The sequence below is a fragment of the Lepisosteus platostomus genome, chromosome 5, assembly GCF_059453375.1.
Source record: "Lepisosteus platostomus isolate fLepPlt1 chromosome 5, fLepPlt1.hap1, whole genome shotgun sequence".
In the NCBI taxonomy this organism is placed as follows: domain Eukaryota; kingdom Metazoa; phylum Chordata; class Actinopteri; order Semionotiformes; family Lepisosteidae; genus Lepisosteus; species Lepisosteus platostomus.
Genome location: NC_142615.1, coordinates 37,187,056 through 37,211,230, shown reverse-complemented (window position 1 = coordinate 37,211,230; position 24,175 = coordinate 37,187,056). Strand labels below are relative to the sequence as shown.

The 24,175-nt window shown below is 48.4% G+C and overlaps 15 non-coding genes across 15 annotated transcripts; 9 read left to right on the top strand and 6 right to left on the bottom strand.

Moving 5' to 3' along the window:
* Window positions 1–476: 476 nt before the first annotated feature.
* On the bottom strand, window positions 477–548 carry trnah-gug (transfer RNA histidin (anticodon GUG)). The gene has a single exon. It is a non-coding gene; the product is annotated as a tRNA-His (tRNA).
* Window positions 549–3,034: 2,486 nt separating this feature from the next.
* Window positions 3,035–3,107, top strand: trnaf-gaa (transfer RNA phenylalanine (anticodon GAA)). The gene has a single exon. It is a non-coding gene; the product is annotated as a tRNA-Phe (tRNA).
* A 109-nt stretch (window positions 3,108–3,216) lies between these two features.
* trnav-aac (transfer RNA valine (anticodon AAC)) lies at window positions 3,217–3,289 on the top strand. The gene has a single exon. It is a non-coding gene; the product is annotated as a tRNA-Val (tRNA).
* A 574-nt stretch (window positions 3,290–3,863) lies between these two features.
* Window positions 3,864–3,935, bottom strand: trnah-gug (transfer RNA histidin (anticodon GUG)). Its single transcript has one exon. It is a non-coding gene; the product is annotated as a tRNA-His (tRNA).
* Window positions 3,936–4,629: 694 nt separating this feature from the next.
* Window positions 4,630–4,702, top strand: trnav-cac (transfer RNA valine (anticodon CAC)). Its single transcript has one exon. It is a non-coding gene; the product is annotated as a tRNA-Val (tRNA).
* Window positions 4,703–6,421: 1,719 nt separating this feature from the next.
* trnaf-gaa (transfer RNA phenylalanine (anticodon GAA)) lies at window positions 6,422–6,494 on the top strand. Its single transcript has one exon. It is a non-coding gene; the product is annotated as a tRNA-Phe (tRNA).
* A 109-nt stretch (window positions 6,495–6,603) lies between these two features.
* On the top strand, window positions 6,604–6,676 carry trnav-aac (transfer RNA valine (anticodon AAC)). The gene has a single exon. It is a non-coding gene; the product is annotated as a tRNA-Val (tRNA).
* Window positions 6,677–7,250: 574 nt separating this feature from the next.
* trnah-gug (transfer RNA histidin (anticodon GUG)) lies at window positions 7,251–7,322 on the bottom strand. Its single transcript has one exon. It is a non-coding gene; the product is annotated as a tRNA-His (tRNA).
* A 694-nt stretch (window positions 7,323–8,016) lies between these two features.
* trnav-cac (transfer RNA valine (anticodon CAC)) lies at window positions 8,017–8,089 on the top strand. The gene has a single exon. It is a non-coding gene; the product is annotated as a tRNA-Val (tRNA).
* Window positions 8,090–8,710: 621 nt separating this feature from the next.
* Window positions 8,711–8,782, bottom strand: trnad-guc (transfer RNA aspartic acid (anticodon GUC)). Its single transcript has one exon. It is a non-coding gene; the product is annotated as a tRNA-Asp (tRNA).
* Window positions 8,783–9,808: 1,026 nt separating this feature from the next.
* trnaf-gaa (transfer RNA phenylalanine (anticodon GAA)) lies at window positions 9,809–9,881 on the top strand. The gene has a single exon. It is a non-coding gene; the product is annotated as a tRNA-Phe (tRNA).
* Window positions 9,882–9,990: 109 nt separating this feature from the next.
* trnav-aac (transfer RNA valine (anticodon AAC)) lies at window positions 9,991–10,063 on the top strand. Its single transcript has one exon. It is a non-coding gene; the product is annotated as a tRNA-Val (tRNA).
* A 1,338-nt stretch (window positions 10,064–11,401) lies between these two features.
* On the top strand, window positions 11,402–11,474 carry trnav-cac (transfer RNA valine (anticodon CAC)). Its single transcript has one exon. It is a non-coding gene; the product is annotated as a tRNA-Val (tRNA).
* Window positions 11,475–15,423: 3,949 nt separating this feature from the next.
* trnan-guu (transfer RNA asparagine (anticodon GUU)) lies at window positions 15,424–15,497 on the bottom strand. The gene has a single exon. It is a non-coding gene; the product is annotated as a tRNA-Asn (tRNA).
* Window positions 15,498–23,025: 7,528 nt separating this feature from the next.
* On the bottom strand, window positions 23,026–23,107 carry trnal-uag (transfer RNA leucine (anticodon UAG)). Its single transcript has one exon. It is a non-coding gene; the product is annotated as a tRNA-Leu (tRNA).
* Window positions 23,108–24,175: the final 1,068 nt, after the last annotated feature.

Here is a 24,175-nt window from a genome sequence, read left to right as displayed (position 1 = left end):
ACGCACGTTCCTTCTGTACGCGGAGCCGATCATTTGCAATTGGGCTGTGCCGACAGACCAGGACGAGCTCTGTCGGCTCAAAAGCAGCGCAGGACCTGCAAGAACAACAGAAAGATTAGCATCCAGCGGGGGCCTCTTAGTGAGCCCAAGAGCTCATCAAGAATCGGTTCCAGCAACAGGGCTGGGCGCATTGTTCCATTCTCCGCCCACTCTCGGTGTAAACAAGTCCCTCCTGGTCTCTGCTTGAAATGCACTTTCCTGCGTTTGCTTTGGTGTAACTGGCTTCCCCTGCATGGGCGAATGTGAAGAAGATCCTTAGTAAGTCATTGAAGAAAACCGAGAAGAGGTCGGAGTGGCCTCTGTCGTTCATCAACGATCCAGTCAGGCAGTACTCCTCTGTAAAGCGCCGTTCGTTCACGTCGATTGGCTTTTTTTGCCTTCATTCGTGCGAGTAGTAAAAGCAGACGCCCCTATTCTGCCGTGACCCGGATTCGAACCGGGGTTGTTGCGGCCACAACGCAAAGTACTGACCACTATACGATCACAGCGAGTTACCGAGACACACGCGGCAGGGCGGAAAGGGCTGTGCTCTCTTCGTGTGACATAATTCGGAAAAGTCCTGACGTTGCATTTCAACTGAGCCCCAGTATACATCGACCCTTCGACACTCTGAGTGACAACTCTCTTGCGTGTTTTCTCATATTTATGTAGTTTGCTTGCATGATGCCGGGAACAGCATGGTTGTTCGCTGCCATATAGTCTAGCGGTTAGGGTTCCTGGTTTTCACCCAGGCGGTTCGACTCGGTTTTGCCTCCTGCTTTCCAAAAGATCAGCACCGTGTACGAAAGAGCCGCATTAAAACTACTCGAACGTGCAAAACGTGCGAGAAGAGGGGGCGCTTGTTTCCAACCGAAACTTCTCGCGTGTGAGACGAGCTGATCATCGCTGTGGGAGGGTTACTCTGGTAGACAGGGCTGACCTTCGGCAATAGGATTTATAGTCTCCAAGATGATATTTGCACTTTCTGGAGAGGCGATTTTCTCCACTTCAGTAGCCCGATTTCGTCGATTGCGTGGAGAGGGCTGTAGAATGTGGCGCCGCCTTTCCTGCTCCGTCCATGACAGGCGTGCTGGTCTCTGGAGAGAGAGCACGGCCCATCAGCGCACTCCAATAAAGGCACTGGAAGCAGCTAAATCGCATTGGCGAAGCTCAGCACTGGGCCGCTGGGCACGTCTTACCACCGTTTCCGTAGTGTAGTGGTTATCACGTTCGCCTCACACGCGAAAGGTCCCCGGTTCGAAACCGGGCAGAAACAGACATCTTTTGTCGCCAGGCACAAAAGGGGATTGGGGATTCGCCTAGCGCTGTGATCGAACAGACCCACTGGACCCACCTCTTAGTGTGGCGGGATCTGCACAGTGCATGTCACAGCGCATCCTGCTTTCACTTCAAGGCGCGTCCTGATGCACCCCAGTCTCCCGCGTGACAGGTGGGGACAGGTGACAGGTCCTATACTAACGAGGAAGACATCGCTCTCTCCGACCCCCGGCATCGTGTCCCGACCCACCGTGCTGGAAGCCGACGCGTGCTGTGATTCCTTTACGGAGCAGAAATGACAACCGAGGAGCCGAGAGATCATTTCAGCATTTCGCGTCTGAACGGAAAACACAAACGACCAACTCGGAATGACTTGCCTTTGACGCTTCTCAAAGCGTTCTTTGTGCATCGAACAGACCCACTCACCTCTTAGTGTGGCGGGATCTGCACAGTGCATGTCGCAGCGCTTCCTGCTTTCACTTCAATGTGCTTCCTGATGTCGAGTCGACTGCCATGCGGAGGCTCTGAAAGCGAGAGCAATGAAAAGGTGCACGACGCTGTGAAAGAAAACAGAGAAGTGAAAGGCAGTCATTTCTCTAAGGAGGTGAAAGAAAAGCTACTCCCCGTCGGGGAATCGAACCCCGGTCTCCCACGTGACAGGCGGGGATACTTGCCACTATACTCACGAGGAAGACATCGCTCTCTCCAACCCCCGGCATCGTGTCCCGACCCAGCATGCTGGAAGCCGACGCGTGCTGTGATCCCTTTACGGAGCAGAAATGACAACCGAGGAGCCGAGAGATCATGTCAGCATTTCGCGTCTGAACGGAAAACACAAACGACCAACTCGGAATGACTTGCCTTTGACGCTTTTCAAAGTGTTCTTTGTGCACGACGACTGCGCCGCCTAGCAGATACAAAGGGGTTGTACAACTTTGAACTAGCAAATGGAAGAGGGCTAAGCCCCCTCTCTTTTAGCCCAGGTTCGATCTGTCTCCCAGAATCACCAGGGCGCACACACACACACACACCCGTGCCGTTGAAGTGCTCTGCTTCATTTCTAAGGGCAACTCAACATTCACTCCTACCCCGAGTGCAGAAAAGACAGCATCCACAGCAACAACAGCTCAGGTCTCTGCACAGGAGCTAAGCTGCCCTCATCTCCTCTGCTCTGCGGCTCCTGCGGAGTGGAGTCCTGCCTGGAGCCGTGTTTGCAGGCGGCGGCTCCCCGCGCCCTGTCTGGGCGTCGTGTCCAAGAGCTCCTGGGAGGAAGAGAGAGCCCTCCCACTCGGGGGCTTTTCCACGGTCTGTGTGAGGAGGGGCGGGTGTGTCCAGTAGCTTATCGAGCGGAAGCCTGGGGCGGCGGAGAGCTGTGATCGTGCAGACCTTGAGGTGTCACCTCTTTGTCTGCTTTCCCGCCCCCCCTCCGCCCAAGCTCTGCTCCAAAGTAGCCCGGCAACCCCTCACACCTGCACGTGTCACAACCTAAGGTGCGGTCATGAGACACCCATGGGGTGTCGTTCTGTTCTTGCTAATTGTTTCCTGCCCGTCGCAGGCAGGAGTCCATGCGAGGAAGATGCGCTGGACAGAGCTCAGAGGGCGCAGCTGGGTGGCTTTCCTTCTGAGTGACGTTCCTGCAACACTCTCCCGCTACTCTTGGTGCGCTCATGCCACAACACAGGAAGGCTGGAGCAGGTGGCTGTGGGCTTTGCGCACTGCCGAAATAGCTCAGTTGGGAGAGCGTTAGACTGAAGATCTAAAGGTCCCTGGTTCGATCCCGGGTTTCGGCATTTCGTTTCATCGCGACCTTTGTTCCTCTCTCCAGCGCCACCTGCCTAAAGTGACGCGTCCCTTTCTCAGCCCGAAACGCAAGCGAGACACCAGCAGCAGTCCCTACAGGTTTCCGTAGTGTAGCGGTTATCATGTTCGCCTAACACGCGAAAGGTCCCCGGTTCGAGACCGGGTGGAAACAGCCTCGTTTTGCACGCTCCTGTACTTCACAGAGGTCTTGAGCGACCGGTCATTTGTTCCCAATGTATTTCCGGTGCCTTCGTGCACTCTTGTACCAAACGCACGTTCCTTCTGTACGCGGAGCCGATCATTTGCAATTGGGCTGTGCCGACAGACCAGGACGAGCTCTGTCGGCTCAAAAGCAGCGCAGGACCTGCAAGAACAACAGAAAGATTAGCATCCAGCGGGGGCCTCTTAGTGAGCCCAAGAGCTCATCAAGAATCGGCTCCAGCAACAGGGCTGGGCGCATTGTTCCATTCTCCGCCCACTCTCGGTGTAAACAAGTCCCTCCTGGTCTCTGCTTGAAATGCACTTTCCTGCGTTTGCTTTGGTGTAACTGGCTTCCCCTGCATGGGCGAATGTGAAGAAGATCCTTAGTAAGTCATTGAAGAAAACCGAGAAGAGGTCGGAGTGGCCTCTGTCGTTCATCAACGATCCAGTCAGGCAGTACTCCTCTGTAAAGCGCCGTTCGTTCACGTCGATTGGCTTTTTTTTGCCTTCATTCGTGCGAGTAGTAAAAGCAGACGCCCCTATTCTGCCGTGACCCGGATTCGAACCGGGGTTGTTGCGGCCACAACGCAAAGTACTGACCACTATACGATCACAGCGAGTTACCGAGACACACGCGGCAGGGCGGAAAGGGCTGTGCTCTCTTCGTGTGACATAATTCGGAAAAGTCCTGACGTTGCATTTCAACTGAGCCCCAGTATACATCGACCCTTCGACACTCTGAGTGACAACTCTCTTGCGTGTTTTCTCATATTTATGTAGTTTGCTTGCATGATGCCGGGAACAGCATGGTTGTTCGCTGCCATATAGTCTAGCGGTTAGGGTTCCTGGTTTTCACCCAGGCGGTTCGACTCGGTTTTGCCTCCTGCTTTCCAAAAGATCAGCACCGTGTACGAAAGAGCCGCATTAAAACTACTCGAACGTGCAAAACGTGCGAGAAGAGGGGGCGCTTGTTTCCAACCGAAACTTCTCGCGTGTGAGACGAGCTGATCATCGCTGTGGGAGGGTTACTCTGGTAGACAGGGCTGACCTTCGGCAATAGGATTTATAGTCTCCAAGATGATATTTGCACTTTCTGGAGAGGCGATTTTCTCCACTTCAGTAGCCCGATTTCGTCGATTGCGTGGAGAGGGCTGTAGAATGTGGCGCCGCCTTTCCTGCTCCGTCCATGACAGGCGTGCTGGTCTCTGGAGAGAGAGCACGGCCCATCAGCGCACTCCAATAAAGGCACTGGAAGCAGCTAAATCGCATTGGCGAAGCTCAGCGCTGGGCCGCTGGGCACGTCTTACCACCGTTTCCGTAGTGTAGTGGTTATCACGTTCGCCTCACACGCGAAAGGTCCCCGGTTCGAAACCGGGCGGAAACAGACATCTTTTGTCGCCAGGCACAAAAGGGGATTGGGGATTCGCCTAGCGCTGTGATCGAACAGACCCACTGGACCCACCTCTTAGTGTGGCGGGATCTGCACAGTGCATGTCACAGCGCATCCTGCTTTCACTTCAAGGCGCGTCCTGATGCACCCCAGTCTCCCGCGTGACAGGTGGGGACAGGTGACAGGTCCTATACTAACGAGGAAGACATCGCTCTCTCCGACCCCCGGCATCGTGTCCCGACCCACCGTGCTGGAAGCCGACGCGTGCTGTGATTCCTTTACGGAGCAGAAATGACAACCGAGGAGCCGAGAGATCATTTCAGCATTTCGCGTCTGAACGGAAAACACAAACGACCAACTCGGAATGACTTGCCTTTGACGCTTCTCAAAGCGTTCTTTGTGCATCGAACAGACCCACTCACCTCTTAGTGTGGCGGGATCTGCACAGTGCATGTCGCAGCGCTTCCTGCTTTCACTTCAATGTGCTTCCTGATGTCGAGTCGACTGCCGTGCGGAGGCTCTGAAAGCGAGAGCAATGAAAAGGTGCACGACGCTGTGAAAAAAAACAGAGAAGTGAAAGGCAGTCATTTCTCTAAGGAGGTGAAAGAAAAGCTACTCCCCGTCGGGGAATCGAACCCCAGTCTCCCGCGTGACAGGCGGGGATACTTGCCACTATACTCACGAGGAAGACATCGCTCTCTCCAACCCCCGGCATCGTGTCCCGACCCAGCATGCTGGAAGCCGATGCGTGCTGTGATCCCTTTACGGAGCAGAAATGACAACCGAGGAGCCGAGAGATCATGTCAGCATTTCGCGTCTGAACGGAAAACACAAACGACCAACTCGGAATGACTTGCCTTTGACGCTTTTCAAAGTGTTCTTTGTGCACGACGACTGCGCCGCCTAGCAGATACAAAGGGGTTGTACAACTTTGAACTAGCAAATGGAAGAGGGCTAAGCCCCCTCTCTTTTAGCCCAGGTTCGATCTGTCTCCCAGAATCACCAGGGCGCACACACACACACACACCCGTGCCGTTGAAGTGCTCTGCTTCATTTCTAAGGGCAACTCAACATTCACTCCTACCCCGAGTGCAGAAAAGACAGCATCCACAGCAACAACAGCTCAGGTCTCTGCACAGGAGCTAAGCTGCCCTCATCTCCTCTGCTCTGCGGCTCCTGCGGAGTGGAGTCCTGCCTGGAGCCGTGTTTGCAGGCGGCGGCTCCCCGCGCCCTGTCTGGGCGTCGTGTCCAAGAGCTCCTGGGAGGAAGAGAGAGCCCTCCCACTCGGGGGCTTTTCCACGGTCTGTGTGAGGAGGGGCGGGGGTGTCCAGTAGCTTATCGAGCGGAAGCCTGGGGCGGCGGAGAGCTGTGATCGTGCAGACCTTGAGGTGTCACCTCTTTGTCTGCTTTCCCGCCCCCCCTCCGCCCAAGCTCTGCTCCAAAGTAGCCCGGCAACCCCTCACACCTGCACGTGTCACAACCTAAGGTGCGGTCATGAGACACCCATGGGGTGTCGTTCTGTTCTTGCTAATTGTTTCCTGCCCGTCGCAGGCAGGAGTCCATGCGAGGAAGATGCGCTGGACAGAGCTCAGAGGGCGCAGCTGGGTGGCTTTCCTTCTGAGTGACGTTCCTGCAACACTCTCCCGCTACTCTTGGTGCGCTCATGCCACAACACAGGAAGGCTGGAGCAGGTGGCTGTGGGCTTTGCGCAGTGCCGAAATAGCTCAGTTGGGAGAGCGTTAGACTGAAGATCTAAAGGTCCCTGGTTCGATCCCGGGTTTCGGCATTTCGTTTCATCGCGCCCTTTGTTCCTCTCTCCAGCGCCACCTGCCTAAAGTGACGCGTCCCTTTCTCAGCCCGAAACGCAAGCGAGACACCAGCAGCAGTCCCTACAGGTTTCCGTAGTGTAGCGGTTATCACGTTCGCCTAACACGCGAAAGGTCCCCGGTTCGAGACCGGGCGGAAACAGCCTCGTTTTGCACGCTCCTGTACTTCACAGAGGTCTTGAGCGACCGGTCATTTGTTCCCAATGTATTTCCGGTGCCTTCGTGCACTCTTGTACCAAACGCACGTTCCTTCTGTACGCGGAGCCGATCATTTGCAATTGGGCTGTGCCGACAGACCAGGACGAGCTCTGTCGGCTCAAAAGCAGCGCAGGACCTGCAAGAACAACAGAAAGATTAGCATCCAGCGGGGGCCTCTTAGTGAGCCCAAGAGCTCATCAAGAATCGGCTCCAGCAACAGGGCTGGGCGCATTGTTCCATTCTCCGCCCACTCTCGGTGTAAACAAGTCCCTCCTGGTCTCTGCTTGAAATGCACTTTCCTGCGTTTGCTTTGGTGTAACTGGCTTCCCCTGCATGGGCGAATGTGAAGAAGATCCTTAGTAAGTCATTGAAGAAAACCGAGAAGAGGTCGGAGTGGCCTCTGTCGTTCATCAACGATCCAGTCAGGCAGTACTCCTCTGTAAAGCGCCGTTCGTTCACGTCGATTGGCTTTTTTTTGCCTTCATTCGTGCGAGTAGTAAAAGCAGACGCCCCTATTCTGCCGTGACCCGGATTCGAACCGGGGTTGTTGCGGCCACAACGCAAAGTACTGACCACTATACGATCACAGCGAGTTACCGAGACACACGCGGCAGGGCGGAAAGGGCTGTGCTCTCTTCGTGTGACATAATTCGGAAAAGTCCTGACGTTGCATTTCAACTGAGCCCCAGTATACATCGACCCTTCGACACTCTGAGTGACAACTCTCTTGCGTGTTTTCTCATATTTATGTAGTTTGCTTGCATGATGCCGGGAACAGCATGGTTGTTCGCTGCCATATAGTCTAGCGGTTAGGGTTCCTGGTTTTCACCCAGGCGGTTCGACTCGGTTTTGCCTCCTGCTTTCCAAAAGATCAGCACCGTGTACGAAAGAGCCGCATTAAAACTACTCGAACGTGCAAAACGTGCGAGAAGAGGGGGCGCTTGTTTCCAACCGAAACTTCTCGCGTGTGAGACGAGCTGATCATCGCTGTGGGAGGGTTACTCTGGTAGACAGGGCTGACCTTCGGCAATAGGATTTATAGTCTCCAAGATGATATTTGCACTTTCTGGAGAGGCGATTTTCTCCACTTCAGTAGCCCGATTTCGTCGATTGCGTGGAGAGGGCTGTAGAATGTGGCGCCGCCTTTCCTGCTCCGTCCATGACAGGCGTGCTGGTCTCTGGAGAGAGAGCACGGTCCATCAGCGCACTCCAATAAAGGCACTGGAAGCAGCTAAATCGCATTGGCGAAGCTCAGCGCTGGGCCGCTGGGCACGTCTTACCACCGTTTCCGTAGTGTAGTGGTTATCACGTTCGCCTCACACGCGAAAGGTCCCCGGTTCGAAACCGGGCGGTAACAGACATCTTTTGTCGCCAGGCACAAAAGGGGATTGGGGATTCGCCTAGCGCTGTGATCGAACAGACCCACTGGACCCACCTCTTAGTGTGGCGGGATCTGCACAGTGCATGTCACAGCGCATCCTGCTTTCACTTCAAGGCGCGTCCTGATGCACCCCAGTCTCCCGCGTGACAGGTGGGGACAGGTGACAGGTCCTATACTAACGAGGAAGACATCGCTCTCTCCGACCCCCGGCATCGTGTCCCGACCCACCGTGCTGGAAGCCGACGCGTGCTGTGATTCCTTTACGGAGCAGAAATGACAACCGAGGAGCCGAGAGATCATTTCAGCATTTCGCGTCTGAACGGAAAACACAAACGACCAACTCGGAATGACTTGCCTTTGACGCTTCTCAAAGCGTTCTTTGTGCATCGAACAGACCCACTCACCTCTTAGTGTGGCGGGATCTGCACAGTGCATGTCGCAGCGCTTCCTGCTTTCACTTCAATGTGCTTCCTGATGTCGAGTCGACTGCCGTGCGGAGGCTCTGAAAGCGAGAGCAATGAAAAGGTGCACGACGCTGTGAAAGAAAACAGAGAAGTGAAAGGCAGTCATTTCTCTAAGGAGGTGAAAGAAAAGCTACTCCCCGTCGGGGAATCGAACCCCGGTCTCCCGCGTGACAGGCGGGGATACTTGCCACTATACTAACGAGGAAGACATCGCGCTCTCCAACCCCCGGCATCGTGTCCCGACCCAGCATGCTGGAAGCCGACGCGTGCTGTGATCCCTTTACGGAGCAGAAATGACAACCGAGGAGCCGAGAGATCATGTCAGCATTTCGCGTCTGAACGGAAAACACAAACGACCAACTCGGAATGACTTGCCTTTGACGCTTTTCAAAGTGTTCTTTGTGCACGACGACTGCGCCGCCTAGCAGATACAAAGGGGTTGTACAACTTTGAACTAGCAAATGGAAGAGGGCTAAGCCCCCTCTCTTTTAGCCCAGGTTCGATCTGTCTCCCAGAATCACCAGGGCGCACACACACACACACACCCGTGCCGTTGAAGTGCTCTGCTTCATTTCTAAGGGCAACTCAACATTCACTCCTACCCCGAGTGCAGAAAAGACAGCATCCACAGCAACAACAGCTCAGGTCTCTGCACAGGAGCTAAGCTGCCCTCATCTCCTCTGCTCTGCGGCTCCTGCGGAGTGGAGTCCTGCCTGGAGCCGTGTTTGCAGGCGGCGGCTCCCCGCGCCCTGTCTGGGCGTCGTGTCCAAGAGCTCCTGGGAGGAAGAGAGAGCCCTCCCACTCGGGGGCTTTTCCACGGTCTGTGTGAGGAGGGGCGGGGGTGTCCAGTAGCTTATCGAGCGGAAGCCTGGGGCGGCGGAGAGCTGTGATCGTGCAGACCTTGAGGTGTCACCTCTTTGTCTGCTTTCCCGCCCCCCCTCCGCCCAAGCTCTGCTCCAAAGTAGCCCGGCAACCCCTCACACCTGCACGTGTCACAACCTAAGGTGCGGTCATGAGACACCCATGGGGTGTCGTTCTGTTCTTGCTAATTGTTTCCTGCCCGTCGCAGGCAGGAGTCCATGCGAGGAAGATGCGCTGGACAGAGCTCAGAGGGCGCAGCTGGGTGGCTTTCCTTCTGAGTGACGTTCCTGCAACACTCTCCCGCTACTCTTGGTGCGCTCATGCCACAACACAGGAAGGCTGGAGCAGGTGGCTGTGGGCTTTGCGCACTGCCGAAATAGCTCAGTTGGGAGAGCGTTAGACTGAAGATCTAAAGGTCCCTGGTTCGATCCCGGGTTTCGGCATTTCGTTTCATCGCGACCTTTGTTCCTCTCTCCAGCGCCACCTGCCTAAAGTGACGCGTCCCTTTCTCAGCCCGAAACGCAAGCGAGACACCAGCAGCAGTCCCTACAGGTTTCCGTAGTGTAGCGGCTATCACGTTCGCCTAACACGCGAAAGGTCCCCGGTTCGAGACCGGGCGGAAACAGCCTCGTTTTGCACGCTCCTGTACTTCACAGAGGTCTTGAGCGACCGGTCATTTGTTCCCAATGTATTTCCGGTGCCTTCGTGCACTCTTGTACCAAACGCACGTTCCTTCTGTACGCGGAGCCGATCATTTGCAATTGGGCTGTGCCGACAGACCAGGTCGAGCTCTGTCGGCTCAAAAGCAGCGCAGGACCTGCAAGAACAACAGAAAGATTAGCATCCAGCGGGGGCCTCTTAGTGAGCCCAAGAGCTCATCAAGAATCGGCTCCAGCAACAGGGCTGGGCGCATTGTTCCATTCTCCGCCCACTCTCGGTGTAAACAAGTCCCTCCTGGTCTCTGCTTGAAATGCACTTTCCTGCGTTTGCTTTGGTGTAACTGGCTTCCCCTGCATGGGCGAATGTGAAGAAGATCCTTAGTAAGTCATTGAAGAAAACCGAGAAGAGGTCGGAGTGGCCTCTGTCGTTCATCAACGATCCAGTCAGGCAGTACTCCTCTGTAAAGCGCCGTTCGTTCACGTCGATTGGCTTTTTTTTGCCTTCATTCGTGCGAGTAGTAAAAGCAGACGCCCCTATTCTGCCGTGACCCGGATTCGAACCGGGGTTGTTGCGGCCACAACGCAAAGTACGGACCACTATACGATCACAGCGAGTTACCGAGACACACGCGGCAGGGCGGAAAGGGCTGTGCTCTCTTCGTGTGACAATTCGGAAAAGTCCTGACGTTGCATTTCAACTGAGCCCCAGTATACATCGACCCTTCGACACTCTGAGTGACAACTCTCTTGCGTGTTTTCTCATATTTATGTAGTTTGCTTGCATGATGCCGGGAACAGCATGGTTGTTCGCTGCCATATAGTCTAGCGGTTAGGGTTCCTGGTTTTCACCCAGGCGGTTCGACTCGGTTTTGCCTCCTGCTTTCCAAAAGATCAGCACCGTGTACGAAAGAGCCGCATTAAAACTACTCGAACGTGCAAAACGTGCGAGAAGAGGGGGCGCTTGTTTCCAACCGAAACTTCTCGCGTGTGAGACGAGCTGATCATCGCTGTGGGAGGGTTACTCTGGTAGACAGGGCTGACCTTCGGCAATAGGATTTATAGTCTCCAAGATGATATTTGCACTTTCTGGAGAGGCGATTTTCTCCACTTCAGTAGCCCGATTTCGTCGATTGCGTGGAGAGGGCTGTAGAATGTGGCGCCGCCTTTCCTGCTCCGTCCATGACAGGCGTGCTGGTCTCTGGAGAGAGAGCACGGCCCATCAGCGCACTCCAATAAAGGCACTGGAAGCAGCTAAATCGCATTGGCGAAGCTCAGCGCTGGGCCGCTGGGCACGTCTTACCACCGTTTCCGTAGTGTAGTGGTTATCACGTTCGCCTCACACGCGAAAGGTCCCCGGTTCGAAACCGGGCGGAAACAGACATCTTTTGTCGCCAGGCACAAAAGGGGATTGGGGATTCGCCTAGCGCTGTGATCGAACAGACCCACTGGACCCACCTCTTAGTGTGGCGGGATCTGCACAGTGCATGTCACAGCGCATCCTGCTTTCACTTCAAGGCGCGTCCTGATGCACCCCAGTCTCCCGCGTGACAGGTGGGGACAGGTGACAGGTCCTATACTAACGAGGAAGACATCGCTCTCTCCGACCCCCGGCATCGTGTCCCGACCCACCGTGCTGGAAGCCGACGCGTGCTGTGATTCCTTTACGGAGCAGAAATGACAACCGAGGAGCCGAGAGATCATTTCAGCATTTCGCGTCTGAACGGAAAACACAAACGACCAACTCGGAATGACTTGCCTTTGACGCTTCTCAAAGCGTTCTTTGTGCATCGAACAGACCCACTCACCTCTTAGTGTGGCGGGATCTGCACAGTGCATGTCGCAGCGCTTCCTGCTTTCACTTCAATGTGCTTCCTGATGTCGAGTCGACTGCCGTGCGGAGGCTCTGAAAGCGAGAGCAATGAAAAGGTGCACGACGCTGTGAAAGAAAACAGAGAAGTGAAAGGCAGTCATTTCTCTAAGGAGGTGAAAGAAAAGCTACTCCCCGTCGGGGAATCGAACCCCGGTCTCCCGCGTGACAGGCGGGGATACTTGCCACTATACTCACAAGGAAGACATCGCTCTCTCCAACCCCCGGCATCGTGTCCCGACCCAGCATGCTGGAAGCCGACGCGTGCTGTGATCCCTTTACGGAGCAGAAATGACAACCGAGGAGCCGAGAGATCATGTCAGCATTTCGCGTCTGAACGGAAAACACAAACGACCAACTCGGAATGACTTGCCTTTGACGCTTTTCAAAGTGTTCTTTGTGCACGACGACTGCGCCGCCTAGCAGATACAAAGGGGTTGTACAACTTTGAACTAGCAAATGGAAGAGGGCTAAGCCCCCTCTCTTTTAGCCCAGGTTCGATCTGTCTCCCAGAATCACCAGGGCGCACACACACACACACACCCGTGCCGTTGAAGTGCTCTGCTTCATTTCTAAGGGCAACTCAACATTCACTCCTACCCCGAGTGCAGAAAAGACAGCATCCACAGCAACAACAGCTCAGGTCTCTGCACAGGAGCTAAGCTGCCCTCATCTCCTCTGCTCTGCGGCTCCTGCGGAGTGGAGTCCTGCCTGGAGCCGTGTTTGCAGGCGGCGGCTCCCCGCGCCCTGTCTGGGCGTCGTGTCCAAGAGCTCCTGGGAGGAAGAGAGAGCCCTCCCACTCGGGGGCTTTTCCACGGTCTGTGTGAGGAGGGGCGGGGGTGTCCAGTAGCTTATCGAGCGGAAGCCTGGGGCGGCGGAGAGCTGTGATCGTGCAGACCTTGAGGTGTCACCTCTTTGTCTGCTTTCCCGCCCCCCCTCCGCCCAAGCTCTGCTCCAAAGTAGCCCGGCAACCCCTCACACCTGCACGTGTCACAACCTAAGGTGCGGTCATGAGACACCCATGGCGTGTCGTTCTGTTCTTGCTAATTGTTTCCTGCCCGTCGCAGGCAGGAGTCCATGCGAGGAAGATGCGCTGGACAGAGCTCAGAGGGCGCAGCTGGGTGGCTTTCCTTCTGAGTGACGTTCCTGCAACACTCTCCCGCTACTCTTGGTGCGCTCATGCCACAACACAGGAAGGCTGGAGCAGGTGGCTGTGGGCTTTGCGCACCGCCGAAATAGCTCAGTTGGGAGAGCGTTAGACTGAAGATCTAAAGATCCCGGGTTTCGGCATTTTGTTTCATCGCGCCCTTTGTTCCTTTCTCCAGCACCCCCTTCCTAAAGTGACGCTTCCCTTTCTCAGCCAGAAATGCAAGCGAGACACCAGCAGCAGTCCCTGCTGGTTTCCGTAGTGTAGAGGCTGTCGCGTCAGCCTTACACCTGAAAAGTCCCCGGTTTGAGACCGGGCGGAAACAGCATCGTTTTGCACGCTCCTGTACTTCACAGAGGTCTTGAGCGACCGGTCATTTGTTCCCAATGTATTTCCGGTGCCTTCGTACACTCTTGTACCAAACGCACGTTCCTTCTGTACGCGGAGCCGATCATTTGCAATTGGGCTGTGCCGACAGATCAGGACGAGCTCTGTCCGCTCAAAAGCAGCACAGGACCTGCAAGAACAACAGAAAGATTAGCATCCAGCGGGGGCCTCTTAGTGAGCCCAAGAGCTCATCAAGAATCGGCTCCAGCAACAGGGCTGGGCGCATTGTTCCATTCTCCGCCCACTCTCGGTGTAAACAAGTCCCTCCTGGTCTCTGCTTGAAATGCACTTTCCTGCGTTTGCTTTGGTGTAACTGGCTTCCCCTGCATGGGCGAATGTGAAGATCCTTAGTAAGTCATTGAAGAAAACCGAGAAGAGGTCGGAGTGGCCTCTGTCGTTCATGAACGATCCAGTCAGGCAGTACTCTTCTGTAAAGCGCCGTTCGTTCACATCGATTGGCTTTTTTTTGCCTTCATTCGTGCGAGTAGTAAAAGCAGACGCCCCTATTCTGCCGTGACCCAGATTCGAACCGGGGTTGTTGCGGCTACAACGCAAAGTACTGACCACTATATGATCACAGCGAGTTACCGAGACACACGCGGCAGGGTGGAAAGGGCTGTGCTCTCTTCGTGTGACATAATTCGGAAAAGTCCTGACGTTGCATTTCAACTGAGCCCCAGTATACATCGACCCTTCGACACTCTGAGTGACAACTCTCTTGCGTGTTTTCTCATATTTATGTAGTTTGCTTGCATGATGCCGGTGAAGTGGAAATCTAATAAGTAAATTGATTCTTAAAAATGTAGAGAGCTTTGAAAAAATATATTGGTGCTTTTAGATAATATATTTCAAGGATGTAACTGCTGTGCTACAGTGCGTGCAGAATTTTAGAAAACAGTTCGTCAACAAAGTACACTGTTTAGGTTAGTTTAGAAGACAATGTACCAAAACAATATATGCTGTCTGGGTCATTAGAATTAGCTGAAAGTAACTGATAAGCTTTGAATAACAAATCTAGTTTTTCTTCTCTCGCTCTATGATGTAATCGGTTTTCTCTTAGAGAAAGGGGAAGTTTTAGAAGGGACCAAGTGCTGAACTTTTTTACAGCGCAACGTCTTATAAAAACCCTGTACTGCTTGTAACAAATTTAGTCTCTGGTTGCACTTTGCAGGGCTCCCAATATTGCAATATTGAAATAAAGACCTTACTCAGGTGAGAACTCTCTCTTGAGGCTTCCTTGATAGTTATATTTCCATGACAATTTGGGGGCTCGTCCGGGATCACAAACCTGAGTGCGAACGGCTGCTGAAACTCCATCCGGACCCGGACAATTTTAGCAAATTGGACGAACCTCGGAGGATAAACTGTTTATCCTTCCAGAGACGCGTCTGGAGAATTGGCAGCTGTCTGACGTCAGTAAGTGATCCTTTAAAATTAATAGTTATATTTCCATGACAAGAGAAAAACAATCAACACCCCTACCACCTCCACCAATCCTAACCTTGTTTTTACTATACCCTCTGACCTTTCCCTTTCACCCCTTTGCATCCTCAGCTAACATATTTTAAAATTACAATAGACTGTATAGTATTTATGTTTAAAATTAAGATAAATATGTCAAAATATCAAAATCCAACTGCACAGTGCTATTGTAAGAATGCTTGTCAAGTTCTCAAACAAACCTGCATTGTATTTTTAAAATATTTCAGCAGAGGATTCAACTGGAGTATAAATGAAGATTCGACGATAATTTTTTTTGAGTGAATATGGTTTTCTGGGGAGTTGCAATGTTGGGCATTATTGGACATTTCCCGGTGACCCTGACACGTGTTTAACACTCGCATTTCCTGCAAATATTAAAATGGTTAACGTTTCGCTGAGAAATCCAATCGACTGAAGACAATGTTTATATCGCAAAAGAACCCCGTCCCTGGGTGGACTCGAACCACCAACCTTTCGGTTAACAACCGAACGCGCTAACCGATTGCGCCACAGAAGCTGACTGGTAAGGTCCTTTCTCGAATCACAAGTTTTCGGTTAAAAAACCGTTTATTTTGCCAGCCTGTAATATTTCTTCTGCACTGATAACCAAGAATTGAATTTCATTTTTCGCAAGCTGTGTGAATTTAATCAAAAACAAGTTTTCCAGAAAGGAAATGAACACATGCATTTAACGAAATCAAGCCCTTTGTGATTGCCCGAAATGATACGTTCTGTACTACAAGATAGGAAGAAAGACACGGCTGGGATTTGAATCTCGGTTCTTTTGTTTAATAGAAAAGCGCTTTAACCAACTAGGACAACCTTCACCTTTTACAGCCGCTTGGACACACCGCTCTGAGACATCTGCGTTCAGTAAGCGCTGAACCTGCGCTCAGAGCAAATTGCCTCTTTTACATAGCAGCCCCGACACTGAGAAACGAAGAGAACTGGCTTTTATCTGCCATTTTCATGTCCAATGCGTTTGACATCTCCCAAGGGCGACAGAGTTCTTTTGCGACACTATTTCTTCTTCTTTTTTATTTCTGTACGCTTTGATAAAAAACGAGAAATCGTGCAACGGAAAAATGTCTTTTTTTCATAGAGAAAACGTGCACCAGGAAATGTTGTGTTGAGAAGAAATGATTTAACATGATACGTGACCTAATTTATCCGAGCAATTGCTCGACCAGCAAGATCTGGAGAGGTTGGAGAGTCTGGTGGATGTGATAATTATACGGTGTTGTGGAAGAAAACAGTCTTTCTTTGAATTCTCAGTCAGAATTTCAGTGCGAAACATAAACCCCTTGTCTGATTTAAAGAGATTATATTTTAAAACTCATAAAAAATAAGAAAACACATGTTTCTCACTTTGAAATTTTAGACGGAGCGGTGCATTACTAGTAGCGGCGCTGAGCACACTATGGGGGAATTCAGGTCATGTGAAATGCCAGCGGTTTAATAAGCAATGCGTCTGATTTCGGATCATAAGATTGTAGGTTCGACTTCTACCTGGCTCGTGTAAATTTTATTCAAGCTCCTCAGTAATAGCTGTATATTATGTAATGAACCGCACCTGAAAGCAAACGTTGGGTCTGTTTCCTTTGTTTTCCAGCATGAAATAGCAAATCGTTACAAAAAGCACCTGCTAATGTCCAATAGCGGGTTTTGTTTTCAAATTACAGTTTCAGGCTTCAGACACTTTTTAATAAAACAAAAGTGTCCGGAAACTCATTAACTTTCAGGTTTGCTTGAACCTGTATTAAAAAAAGTTATCTGAAACTTCCGGGATTCCATTATCTGATGTAGCTGTCTCTAAAGTTGGACGTGATGTTAAGCAGATGTGAACTGTGCCTTTTCTCTTAAAAAAAAAAACAAAGTTCTTTTTTACCCTCCACTCCAATGCTGGAGACTGTAAGCCTGTGTGAGCTCCACACTGCGTGTCCTGTACTGCTCTATTTTGTTTTGATTATCTATGTGGTGTACAGATAGAACTCAACTGCATGGGGTGAATTCCGTGTTCAGGACCAGCAGAACCTGAAAAAGTAACAGCTGACCTCGACATGATCTGAACACGCAGCCTTCCGATCTGGAGTCAGGCGCGCTACCGTTGCACCACGAAGTCACGGTTGTCAGTGCTGCTGAATTTCCCAAAGGAGACAAATCAGCTTCACAAAAAAAAAAATCTCCTGTGAAGAGCGCAGCTCTCCGAAGAGAGTCTCTTCTTCCCAGACCACATTTTATTCTTCCTGCGCAGCTCTTGTGCAGGTGTTGTTCTCAATTACAGATCCAGGAACACTGATTTTTTTTCTATTTTGTTTTAAATTAAGTACCCCATGGTGCAACGGTAGCACGTCTGACTCTAAATCCCCAAGTTCATTTTCAAAGTATATCGGAGTCAACTGATACTGATCAGGTTCTGCTGCTACTGAACCCGCAGTCTTCACCTTAAGGTTCAATTCCTCAAGCCTTTTGACCTTATATGTCCATCCCTTCTCGTCAAAACTCGTATTTTCACAGAGTACCCTTCAGAAATCGCGGTATAGAATGAAAAAACTCCAGTAGATCTCGGCCGCTGTTGGTGATTTTCCTTTAAAAATAAATGAATCTCTGGAAATTTTACGGAGTGTATCACTTTCACTGAGACCGAGAAGTGTTAAGCTGTACATGAGTCTTTGTGGTTCGGTTGTTAAGCAAAAGGGTGGTGGTTTGAGCCCTCCCAGGGACACTATGAGCCTTTTAATGTACACACCCGTCTCACTTTATCTCCACAGCCGGTCTTGTACCGCAATCAAATACAGAGCCCGTAGGAGGCAGTAAGCTTGCATATATAGCTGTGTATATAATGAAGAAGCAGAGGTTAGTTTCTCATCTGCGCGTTACAGAGCCTTACGCAACTCGTACTGTACCAACAGCTAGGGTTTGATCCCTGCACGGGCTATTAGTTGAAAAGCCATTGTAAATGACGTGTAAGAGATTTATAGATACTGTAGATCAGTGGTTCTCAAACTGTGGTACGCGTACCGGCAGTGGTACGTGGAGTGCCACCAGGTGGTACGCCAAATGACCCTGGAACTGTGTAGTGTGCACTGAAAAATCGGGACGGGTTTTCATATTTTGTATTTTAATACTTGTCAAATACGCAGCCTACATACTACGATACAGTGCGTGCTAATACTTCAGTGGACACAAGAGATACTCTGTAATTCTATACCACTCTATAGGAATGCGTGCTACGGATGCAAGTGACCAATTGTATTTAAAAAAAGCTATTGTATCTCCAGCAAATAGGGAGAAAGGAGAATGTGCGTGATTTTGGAACAATGCCAACATTGTAAACACAGGAATGCATAGAAATACGTGCTACGAACGCAGGCAATCTTGTGAGCACACGAAAGCGTGATAGAAAAATATTTAAGAACTGTTCGAATTTGAGAAAAATACACCGAGCGTCTCTGTGTTTCGCTCCCATGCGCATGAAATAAAAACTTTAAATAAATACGGAAATAAAAACGGAAACGCGGAAAAAGCTTGCGGATTGCTAAAGCAGGTAAGCTACACTACTTTTGAAGAACCTTATTTACCGTTGGCAAAAGAGCTGACACGTATTATGTGTGGAAAAAAAGCTGCTAAACAGCTCGACCTGCTGCCCCCCTCCCCCTGAAAGACACAGTCATTCATAGAATTATTGAAATGAAGGATTATATCAAAAGTACACTGATAGAGCGCGTTAAGATGAGCAGATGTTTTTCACTGCAATTAGATGAGTCTGTAGTCGATTTGGCCAATTTGCTCGTTTACGTTAGATACGAGTTTGAGGGTATGTCCCATGAAGACTTTCTGTTCTGTAAACCGCTACCAACAGGAACTACAGGAGAGCACATATTTCAGCTTCAGAATGAATTTATCGAAGAGAATGACCTCGACTTGATAAAATGCATCTGAGTTTGTACAGACGGTGCTAGAGCAATGACAAGCCGACATAACGGTGCAGTTGCACGAATTAGAGAGGTTGCTCCAGAAATTAATGTACGCATTACAACATCCACCGCGAGACCTTTGCCGTCAAGAAAATGCCTGATGATTTAATATCTGTTAGACTCTGTTGTGAATTGTATCAAGGCTTGAAAAATTAATTCACATCTCCTTTGCTCAACTAAATAGGCTCACCCCTCTCACTGAAATGGTGCTTTTTTATTAGTTGTTGTTAATGTTTTTTTTTCTGTAAAATACTTTGAGAAGCCACCTTTAAAGGCGCTATATCAAATAAAGTTCATTATTATAATATTTATTATATGTATGTGTGAGTATGTGCACGTACACTCATGTTGGTCATTGAGAATTTCTGGGGTTCCTATGAGATGATGACTTGTAGGTGGTACTTGGATGCTTTGGTTGGATTAGGGGTGGTACTTGGTCCAAAAAGTTTGAGAACCACTGCTGTAGATACTTTATTGATCCCATGAGGGAAATTAATAAAGCTTATCCAGCTGGCTTTTATGTTTCACACTAAATTGCGATCTTGAAACCAAAATAATTAGAAATATGGAACACAACCATTGTTCTCCAAGAAGGAAAGCTGTTTAACACTGACGTCACTCCTTTTTATTTAACCCAGATTGTGAAGACAACTCCACCCTATCAAAGGAAAATGTTGCACAAAAGTTGGAAAGCACACTCTGAATCCATCTGTACTGTATATTTGATTTCCGCGATCCGTTCAAGGCTGCTTGGTGCTTCGCAAGCAAGTCATGTTCAGGGAAGAAACTCAGCTTAGAGAACTACTGGTGCATTTTCACTCATTGAATTTGATCTTTGTACTCTCTTTTCATTCTCAGCTATAATATTTCAAAATTACAGTTCGGATTTGTTGGAAAACTTCACAGGCATTATTAAGTTAGGACTGTACAATTGTATTTTAATATCTTGGTATATTTACCTTCATTTTAATATGGATGTAACCATAAATGTTGTACTTTTGTCGTACATTTTAACTGAGGACGCACGACGACTATTATACCTTGTGATACATGCAAGACATCTGTAAACGAAGATGTAATTACAGTCAAATTGGCAATTAACAGAAAACCACAATTGTATAATATTATTTCTCTATGTCGATGATCAGTTGAAGGATTTGAAGAAACTATATATTATTCCTCGATATCGATGATCAGTTGAAGGATTTGAAGAAACAGCAGCGATAGCAGGTGATTTTGGTTTTGAACCCATTTTTACACCTCAATAATCCATTTGTCCTCAAAAAAAAGAAAAGACAGGCATGTTTTGAGTCTCATAATGATCATCTTCTCGATCCAAAGAAACATATAAATTTGATTCCTTCCGTAGTATTTTGGATTTTCTTACGAAGATCTCACGAAGTATTGCCAGGATCTATATTTAGCGTTCGGTAGCGATAACACTGCTGATATTGATTGAGTAGAAATCTATGATGTATTGACAACTTTATCTGAAGCGAGAAGTCCTAGAACGCTGTCTATGAAGTGTTAGGATTCATACCAAGATATGCTTTTTGTTTTCAACCCAAAATGCTGCTATTGCATTACACATTATATGAACATTACCAGTTTTGGTAGCTTCTCTGCATGATTTTTCAAAACTGAAACTAATTACAAAATTATTTAAGATCAACCATGACAAAAAAATTATAAATCAGGACTAATATTAATATCAACTGATGTTACTACAGAAAAAAAGATTTAACTGAAATATTAATAAGACTATGCAAGCCTAAAAAGTAGAACAATTCAATTTATATAACTTTTTTTTTTTAGAAATGGGCTCACACACCGGAAGACACTAACGTTTCTCTTCGTTAGAGTATGTGAATAACAGTTTAACCCAAAATATTTGGAGTCCAGAGGGAGGACTTGCTCGCTGAATGATCTCTCAAGAAATCCCTGGTGAGATTCAACAGGTGTTTTCTTCAACAGCCACTAAAAGTCTGATGACCTTCTCTGGATTTCCTGAATATGACGTAAAATTAGTTCAAATCATTTGGTAGTTAACACAACAAAATGCTTTGGAGGTACATTTAAAACAGCAGAGCAAGACTGTAGCACTTCGTGTGTGACTGAATTTAATTGTGTAAACCTGGCTCTCTATGAACACGAGCAAAGAGTTCTTACTCAACAGAAGATTGCGATGTGAGCACAATAATATAAGACATCTGGAGACACCAGAGATTGAACTCAGGACTTCATACATGAAAAGCATGCACTCTACCACTGAGCTACATCCCCTATGGCACCGATGGTGGAACTGACTTAAAGATGTGCATATGTTTACTGACCACAATCCACCCTTCATGAATAATTGAAATGAATAATTTATTTTTATATCCAGTCACATGGGCGACGGTGGTTGATTCTTCAATGGGGGAGTGCGTTTTTCTACCTCCTTACTCGACTGTCTTTCAATTATGTTTTCTTTGAAACCTTTTTGCATCTTTTAAGTGCTTGCAATTAAATTACGCATAGAAAAACAGCAGTACAGTTGATGTTCATGGACTGATGCACACAACTCCAGTGATAAAGCCCTTTTGTAAATATTTTAGAAGAATGTTAAAGGGCGAAACAACGCTCCAACCACGTGAATGGTAACAAGAAGGATCGTGTTCTTATTTAATATGTGCTTTTGAATTGCCTTGTCAATACACACAGGCTTTAGAGATGGACAAATAATTGAGTGAATCAAATTAGTTTTTGTTGGTCGTCTGTGTCTTCATAACTTTGTAGGTGAGAGAGAGGATTGCGAAAATGTGCAGGTGCTTCTCAGAAGTGCGTTGGTGGTATAGGTTCCTTCAAATAACTGAGCCAGTGCATCCCAAATCTTTTCAAGATGATCTGTGATCTGGTAACACATCTCCTGAAACTAACATTCGAGGTAGGAAGTGTGCTCTTAAACACCAAAACACTCAAAAAGGAAGAAGCAGATCTCTGTACACAAGACGGTAGTGCGATATTAGAATTTCAGAGTTCTTGACGGATTCAGGCTCCTTCTCAGAGGTCCTTGCTCGCCAAATAACTTTGCATCTGAGGAAGAGCACCACGGAAAAAACCCAACTCAACAAGAGAGCGCGTTGGTTGCTCTTGCTCTTAATGCAAGGAGCTGTTTTTTTTTTCCTCGCAATAATAATTATTAACCAGAAACAGCAGCACAGGTAGGTCGCATTTGTGATTATGTCATTTCTCTGCTTCAGCAAGGTCAATAAAAGACTCTGAAAGTAGTAAAGCAAAACTGAACTCAAAATCATATTAGGAATTCTGAGCGATATCTCCATACAGGTAATCCAATAAGAACGTTGAAATATTTGAATATTATCTCTCTGTAGATTGCGCTGCTTTTTACCCAGAGTAAAACTATTGGATTGAAGGAATGCTAACCGCTGGGTTAAAATGTATAGTTGTTATTTGGAGAAATCTGTAAACTCATGATCGACAGTGCTGATTATTTTCCGGAGACGGAGCACTGATGACCTATCCGAGCTAATTGATAAAGCTCACCCAGTGGATACTCTAGCAGAACGTCAAAGAACATTCACCTTTGTATCCAAAGAAACCACAGGAACAACATCAGGAAGCACAATCAATTCCCCTTTTAAATCTTTCCTGTAAGGTATGCTATGTGAATTCATGAAGTTAATCCTCTGATCTCTTTTGATCACGAACAAAGTACTTCTGATGGAGCGCTATGTTCAAAGATTTAATAAGCTTTACCCCTGCCAACGATTCGGCGTGAAGAATTAAAAGTTTCACAGACAAAAGCAGCTCACCACCACAGCCAATATTGAATGTACTGTACTTGCCGGTACACTATCATGTGCACTGCCTCAAAAGTGATCTTGGCAGATGTTGTTCCCTACATAAAGCTGAACGTGCCAAAGAGAATTTCTGTTGAGAAAACAAAATATTTTTTCTGCCTTGATGTTAAGCCTGTCTTTTAGAAAGTCTATCTCTTAACACCTCCTGCAGCCTAACAAAAAGCACTTTTACTGATCGTATTGCAGGTCTTAAAACACTAACATTTGGCAGCGGTGGGATTCGAACCCACGCCCCCAGAGAGATTGGAGCCTAAAGCCAGTGCCTTAAACCGCTTGGCCACGCTACCTTCCTCCATGTCCATCTTCCTCACATTGCTGGCTTGGACTGGGGGGCTTCAGCTCTTGTCGTCGGATCTAATGATATCATGACGTGGAAGTGACTGCACCTTCATCTTCCGAGATGCTTTCAATAGCACAAACGCTACTTTCACCGGCACAAACATAGCAATAACGAAGGAGGTGGGTTTCATCCTTTGTGCTGTTTGTAGGGGCGCAACTCTACGTCGATCTACTGACTTGAAGAGCAAAAATCAAAATCCTCTCCTACTACTATTGCTTTTTTCATAGTTTCTTCAAATCCTTCATTTGAACGTCGATTTTGAAGGATATTGATGATAATACCACATAAATTGTGGTTTTCTTGTGATCGCCAATTTTATTCAAATATCAGCCTTTTTTACGGTTCCTTGCGTGTTTCACAAGGTATAATAGCCCCCCTCGCATCCTCAGCTAACATATTTTAAAATTACAATAGCTTATAAAGCATGCATGTTTACATTTATATTAAAATTAAAGTAAATATACAAGAATACATACAGTACTAACCCAATAATTCTTGTCAGGTTCTCCAACAAATCTGCGTTGTTATTTTAACATGTTTCAGCTGAGGGTGCAAAAGGAGTATAAATGAATTTTCCTGCCAGCCATTCAAAGACCAAATTCCATGAGTGAACATTATTTTCTCAGAAGTTGCCGGCATTGGACTTTGCCGGTGGTATTGAATTATGTCCAAACTGTTGTAGTAGTTCCTTCTTGAAATTCGACACGTGCAAAGCACTCGTAATATCATAGGTGTTAAAGTTCGCTGAGTCTATTCGAGTCATGGTGTGTATCCCTGCCTATCATTGGGAGACAGGTAGCTTTTTTACACTCAGATTCCAATCTTCAATGCTTTGTGTGAGAGCTTACATAACTTTCATTTTCTCACATTTTCTGACGACTGTTCCAAAGGGGCACCCTGTCAATTCCGAATACTTTTCAAAAATCTGCCTGCATGTTTGATTATTGTCATTTAATTTAAAAAAAGTTCAATATTGATCATAACTAAAGAAAATAATGATCATGAACAAAAAAGG